Here is a 7,742-nt window from a genome sequence, read left to right as displayed (position 1 = left end):
AAGCAACCTCAGAGCCTCAGCTCTGAGTCCAAGGGAAGACTCTTTTGCTGATCCTGAGGGTCATTGCCTTAGCTGAAAGAGCTTTTGTAGCACTGTAGCTGAAAAGAACAAGCTAACACTCCAGCTGAAGAGGACATAGGCTCTCCCAGCCTGGCCAGAGGCTGAAGATAGAAAAAGGCTGTAGCTGCCCATCAAAAAGAAACCCAGGGGATTTATGGATTAACCCATCCAGCAGAGATGCCACACCTGACAACAGCTGCCCAGCTGTAGAATGGCCTGCCTGACCCTGTCCAGCAGCCACAGAGCTTGCTCTGGAGCCGCTCTAGCTGCTGAGTGACCTGTTTGGTCAGTCTATCAGCCATGGAATCTGGTAAGGAGCCAGCATAGCCACCAAATGCCCTGCTCCATCAAGGCCAGCAAAAGATTGGTCTGTTCAATTAAGACACCGCCTCCTAGCGGGAGCTGGCCCAGCTAAACAGGGGAATGACTTGTAGTAAACTCTGTGAGGACCCTCCAGAGAGAAAAAGGACATCAAGGCTCTGCTATTCCTGAGTTATGAGTTGCCTTGGCTTTGTGTGTGCCTTACTACTATTGTACTTTCTGTTCAGTTATGTTCTTTGATGTCATCTTTCTCTCTGGAAAAAATAAATGTTGTAAGAGTTCAGAGGAGAGAGAGGGTACCCTAAGTTCCTGTTCAATGCCTACTCTTCTTCCATTCTGGACTCTGGGTATATTTATGGGAAAGTGTGCCTCTGAAATTGAGGAGAATGATTTTTAACTATTATTTGATCTGTGCTGTTTGAATAAATGCTTTTTGTTATGATCTGAGTTTATCGGGTGATTATTAAGGGAAAGCACATTGATGGGGGCTTTTGAGATAGTATTTAGGAGAGCCATAAACAGGATTACCCCCTTAGAATCCTGGAAGTAGTAACAGCTAACCACATGAGGATTTAACCAGCCACTGTGAATTGGGAAAATAAGTCCCAAGGGATGTTATATCAGCATCAAAGGTGGGTTTTGAACCCAGGTTCTCTTCCTACAGAGCCAGTGCTCTTTCCATTTTACTATACTGTTGGAATAAATGGCCTCAAAAATATTTTCTATCTCTAAATCTAGGATTCTACAAAATTAACTAAACAAATATTTATTAAACTCTTCCCATGGGCAAGACAAAAAGAAAAACAAAACAGATGGAGTAATAGAGAATCGGTCTTGAAATCATGAAGAACACAGTTCAAATTGTACCTCAAACTTGTGTGACCATGGGCAAGTTACTTGGTCTTTCAGGACCCTAGCAAAACTATAAGTTACAGATGAGTTTCCACATTAGGAGTTCCTCATATCCATGAAATCAGGTATAGACCAAAACAAACAAACAAAATAAGCAAGATATTCCTTGCGTACTGTAGGGGATAGAAAAATCCATAAACCATGAACCTTGCCTTGGGAAGCTTGTAATTAGTTAGGTGATTAGTTATAGGTCTATCACATGTGACAAATTGAACAAGTATGCTAAATGAACAACCCCAGATAACAATACAAGAGCTATCACAAAGTAATACCCAATGAGTGGGAAATGAGACAATAAATGTCAGAAAAGTCCAGAGGAGAGAGATGGTACTGTAGGCTCCCATGATCTGGGGAGCCTTCAAGGAAGAAAAGGGACTTCAGCTGTGATTTTAAAAATGGATGGGATTTGTTATTGTATTTTTATCATGCAAGACATCTGTTCCTAACCCCGTCCCATACCATTGCTTTCCATGCGTGGAGCCGATGTAGTTGTCAGTCAGTCTAAGCAGAGACTTGGAATTTGCCATGGAGAGTTTGCATTCACTGATAATTCCCAGTTTCTTGTCTCTGCCAAAATCTCAGGCCTTCATATTTCTTCTAATCTAAACAGTGCTTTGGGAAGTCACTGGATGTAGATGAGATTCTGACTGGTAAGGCTGCCTTCCCAGATTAACTCTTGCAAGAACCTGAGTTTAGTTTAGATCTAGTTTAGATCAATACCAGTAGTGTGCCATCCACACTGAGGAAGTTCTCACCAGGAGCAATATGATGCTTTAAATTCTTGGAGTGCCTTGTTCCCTCCTCTCTGACTATTCATAACACACCTATTTTTCATGCCTTAGCTTATGCCCATCTTCTCATGAGACTTTCCCGACCAGTTTGGCTACATTGACCTCTATCATCTGTAACTCCTTTTGAGCTTACTGTCTGGACTGCCTGTTTTTTGTCCAAACCTATGGTTTCATTGATGTATGGAGCTGCCAGTATGGAAACTCTCCACCAAAGCAAGCATTTATAACCTTAGGGAATTGCTTGGGACATTGAATGTGTAAGTGACTTGCCTATTGTTCCATAATATGTGTCAGGGGCAGGATCTACACTCAAGACTTCCTGATTCCAAGGTTATCTCTATTCTATCCATTATACCACTCTGCTTCCATTGAACAATTGTTTTCATTCAGTCACTTCTGATTCTTTGTGACCCCATTTGTAGTTTTCTTGACAAAGATACTTGAGTGGTTTGCCATTTCCTTCTCCAGCTCATTTTATAGTTGAGGAAACTGAGGCAAACAGTTAAGTGAGTTGCCTAGGGGCCACATAACTAGTAACATCTAAAGCCAGATTTGAACTCAGGTCTTCCTGAGTCCAGGCCTAGTGTTCTACCCACCATGCCACCTTGTTGCCTCATTGAAAAATCAGTGCCCTATTATTTTAATCAATCTATTTTACTCTTTAATTTTATTACATGCTTTTAGTACTCTGTCATAGTTGTATCATGTTTTGTTCACCAGTGTGAACAAATGAATATGAGTCTGTTCTCATCACTAAGACTGTAAGAATTCATGTCTTCTCTTATATCCTTCAAAGTCCTTTATGTGGGGCTGAGTGTTCAGTAGGTATTCATGAAAAAGCTTACTTATTGATGGATTTTAGTTCATCCATATCCTGTCCATGAGACAGGACTTGGTTCTATTTGTATATCCAATCAGATGAGATCACAGGGTCACTGAAGCTTATCTATATCTGGCTATTAGGTGCAGCCAAGACCTGGGAATATCAATTCTCTGGTTTGTGTGCCCTCCTGATGCCTCTGTCAACTAAACAGGAACAGTGTTCCAGCCTTGTGGTTGTTCTTAGCCAAAGCAGGTGGTAGCTCCCAGAATGAATGAAGATCAGTGTACGGCCTAAGCAAATGTTATAACTTGAGTCAGCCTTACAGTTTGGTAGTTTCGTACAAAATGTGGCTTTTGCAAAAATATCTTCTTCATCGGTTTGCCCACGTATCTGGAATTTTACTGTTAGATCACAAGATATTTTGTCTCCAGTGGGCCTCTGGTTTTTATACACCCATCTGCACACCCACACCTCACCCCCACACTCACCCCTATGTATGTGTGTGTGTATGTGTGTGTGTATACATACATATATATATATATATAATATGCATATATATGTATGTATTACAGAAAACAGATTTTGTGAGTGTGTAAATATATGTATCTGAGAAAGCTAACTTGTTAACCCATTAACAATTACTACTGTAGATTAATTTTTAAGTTAACTGGGAAAATACTCTTTGAATAGCATAAGGAGTAGACAAAGCAGGAAAGGTCTATGGAATATGAGGCCATTCCAGGAAATCCTTAATGAAATAGTGCAGGAAAGGCTCTTAGGCATCTGGGAGCTATGCATAGCATTTGAGGGCAGGGACAGACATTCAAAGTGTGCTTCCAAAATAAACTTCTGATCTGATGTACAATTTTTTTCTGAGGACTGGCCTTGGCCGTTGCCCACCCACAACAACAACAGTCTGGTGGAAAGAGCATATGCGAATAGTCAGATGTCTTGGATGCTACTTCCTCTGTGCCACTAGCTGTATGACCACAGGCAAGTCAATGAACTTTTTCATTCTTGGCTTCCTCATCTAACACATGGAGGTTATATTTACCTTACGGGGTTGTTATGAATGTCAAGAGAGAAAATGGAAGGGAGAGCACTTTCAAAAATATAAAATGCAAATGTAGTTTATTATTAATTCCTACCTGTAGAACCTTGCCAAATAAAGAGCTTTGAACATCTCCCCTAAAATATGCCTCACCTTCCAGAGAAAATAAAGAGAAACTCATTTTTGAAACTATAAGATAGCCAATCAACATGGGTGGTGAGAGGTCAGTTTTGAATTCTCAATCAACCAATTAACAATCATTTTGTGATATGTGTTAGGTGTCAGTCACTGTGCTAGATGTTGAGGAGACAAAGACATGAAATGGTCCCTGGCCTCAAGGAGCAATGTATGGTCAAATTTGTGCTATGGAGTTATTCTAACACTGGTCAAAAGTCACCTATTTTCCCTGAAAATCATCATAACACACATGGATGGCAAAATTTGATCAGTGATCACAGAGAGCTGTGATTATTCAGGTCTTCCCTATATACTTCCAAAGTTTCCTTCTGTTTCCAGAGCAGATTTCTCCCAATCCTTAAAATTATTCAGAAATATTTCCCAATACTCGATTTTACTTATCACATAGAGACACATCACTGGTGTGATAGATTTTATCAAATGCAGATGAATCCATTGCACTGAGCCACTTAAATTTGCCTCCACATATTTCATTGTACAGCCCATCTTTTTTAAGGTCCTTCCTCCTTAGGCTCAATGGTAATAGCTTTCATTCAGTGCTGCTCTGTTGGCCCTCATCTGGTTCTCCTTTAGATAACATTACTCGGACAAATTCCAAAAGCGGGCTGTAGCCACTCTTTACTTCATGTCCTTCCTAATGCAATGTGGCCGTGGAAATCCCTCCTCTCTTGGAGTTCTCAGAATTGCCTTCAAAGGGCTTAGGAGAAATTGAAATGATTCTGGGGAATTAAAAAGTTGTGTTAGGGACATAGGAGACACTCCTCTGGGTAGGTTATAAATGGAAAGGCAATCTTCTTGGTTCCTGCAAAATGATATTTTAGTGAGTTGATTTTGGGGGCCAAAGCATTTTGAAAATAAAACAATTTTTAAAAAAAATTTACACATTTCCTACTTTCAAACTAATTAAAGCTTTCAAGAGAAAAGAAGGGCAGTTCCTGCTGTATGAGACTATTCCTTGGAAAACTTATGAGGATTATCTATTACTCCTTCATGGTACCACTCTTCCCTCCCTTCAGGAGTTTCCTGCTCTCAGGAAGGCTCTGCTAGCTTTCATTTCCACACTGGAAGGAATTTTACTCATTATGTTCCCTCAAAATACTTCTTTGATGCTTTTGTAGTGTACATAGAGGTGGCCCTGGGTTCTCGAGAGGAGCTCAAGCTCTGATGGGTCCTTTCAAGCTAGAAAAATCTCACATGCAGGCTTTCTGATGGCCTCCCTGTCTATCACCTGAAGATCAGCCTAGTTAAGTTCAGATAAACTAATTAGTACATGCAAGGTAATGACCATGTTTGGCCCCAACTTTTAAACTGCTACCAAGTTATAGAGAGGTGGGATTTTCATGGATGACAGAAGGGCCCAAACTGATGAAATTACAGAACTTTGAAGTCTGGAAATAAATTCTTTCTCCTAGAGGTAATTATAATTTAATAATTTAATGTCATATTAATGGTAATAATTTAAAACCTATTGCATGATTAAAGAGTGAAACGCTAACTTTTACAAGATATTTATCTCATATTGAACTGCTCTGAATACATCCTTTGTTTTTCCAGCTGGATTCTAAGCAACTTGAGGGTCAAGATGTGTTTGTTTTTTCCTTCATTTCTTATGTTCCTCTTAATACCTAGCATGGACTTGGACACATAGGAGTCAGTGTAGAATAAATTCCACATCAGCTAACATTAAGACCCTACTATGTCAAAGGCACTGCATATCACTGTTGAATTAAAATGAAAATATGATCTAGATATCAAAGACGATGTTCAGAGTGTCAAATTTAATTATGGGTATCTGGTGACATATGCCCACTAACCAGAATTCTAAATCTTGATTTCTTTGGAGAATATAGTCTTTCCTTTGGATTTTTTTCAATTAATGAAGGGTCTTGGAATAATCCTGGCCCCCAGCAAATTAATTTCACAAATCTTATCGAAAGCACTTAGGTAGCACAGTGGATAGAGGTAGACGTGTGCATGAGGAGACTTTCAAATCACACGATTTAAGAAGTCATCTCCTCTGCCTGCATCTGGGTGCAATATAATGGAAACAGCACCAGATTGGGAGTCAGTTTCTAGTGTTGATTTTGTAACTAACTTGCTGTGGAACTTTAAAAAAGTCACCTCATCTCTTTGGGCCACATTTTCTTCATCTGTAAAATATGGAGATGAAATTCTAAGGTCCCTTCACAATTTATGCTTCTAAAATCAATCTTATCTCAGAAGAAAACCTGAATCTAAGGCTCCATTAAATGGGTATTACCTGAAAGCCTGCTCTTTGAATCTGGACCATCTCACCCAGAAGCCCAGGTATGAAGGTATGTCATTAAACAAAATGAACATTTTCTGCCTTTTTCTCAAAATGCTTTTCTTCTGGTAGCTAGGGCAGGTATATCAGTCCTGGTCAGCCCCCAGTGATGATGATGCTTCCTGTCTTTATATTTACCCAAGGAAAGGCTTAAGTTACACAGCTTCAATTGCAAATATTGGTATTTCAAAGCAAGTAACATAAACTATCTAAGGTCCTTGGAATTAAAAATCAATTAAAAGCCTATAGCATGCAGCATGAAGGGAAATTATGCTGAAAATAGGTTGTAGAGCTTCAAAAAAATATATATTTTTTCAGTTTCACTCTTTTTTGTGTCCCCACCCCAACTCATTGTAAGGATCTATGGTCCTATAAAAATATTTATAAAAGTAAATAAAACTCTACTTTAAAGTGTCTGGTCATATCTCAAGCGAATCACCTTCCACTGATGACCCTCTATAACCTGGCTTCAACCTAAGTAATCATAAACTCAATCATGGTGATTCAATATAATTCAACCATTTATTAAACTCCTGCTTTAGGCAAGGCACTATGCTAGGCACTAGGGGTGCAAAGAGAGAGATGACACAGCCTGCTCTCAAGGAGCTTAAAATCTCATGGAGGTGGGGCAAGGTGTGGCTATATTATATAAAATTCTACTGCAAGGCACAAGGGAAAATGTGATAAGTGCAAATGAGAGGTGCAGGAAAAACTTTGGTGAAATTTCAGAAGTAAGAGATGATTTTCATTTAGTGGAGAGTTTGGAGGAAGGAGGGGAGATATGAAAAGCATCTGGAGAAGGTGGTATCTGAGTTGGGCCTTGAAGTAAAGCTAGAACTTAAAAAATGATGGTCAGGATGGTTTTAGTCGGGGAGGACAGCATGTGCAAAATCATGGAGGTGGGAGAAAATAGGACCAGGTTGGAGACTGCAAAAATTGCAGTGTGGATGAGGCCGAAAAGTCAGCGAATCATAGAACCATGGGATTATAATGGACTTAGAGATAAGGGAGATCTTAATGACCTTCCATTCCAACCCTGTCATTTTAGAGAGAAGAAAATTGGGATCCTGAGACATCATGTAACTTCCCCAAAGACACAGAGGTATAAATAGTGGGGCTAGGAACCCTCCTTGAACAAGCCTTCATTGTGTCTCTCCTGGACTATTGCAGTAGCTTGCCAGCTGTTTTCCTAGCTTCCAATATCCTCTATTTCCAATCCATCCTTCACAGAAAAATAACTTTTCTGAAACATGTTTGATTATATCTTCCCTTGCTCAAGAA

The sequence above is a fragment of the Phascolarctos cinereus genome, unplaced genomic scaffold (genome assembly GCF_003287225.1).
Source record: "Phascolarctos cinereus isolate Bilbo 61053 unplaced genomic scaffold, phaCin_HiC Scaffold_726;HRSCAF=1367, whole genome shotgun sequence".
Classification (NCBI taxonomy): domain Eukaryota; kingdom Metazoa; phylum Chordata; class Mammalia; order Diprotodontia; family Phascolarctidae; genus Phascolarctos; species Phascolarctos cinereus.
Note: the sequence above shows the minus strand (reverse complement) of the source record.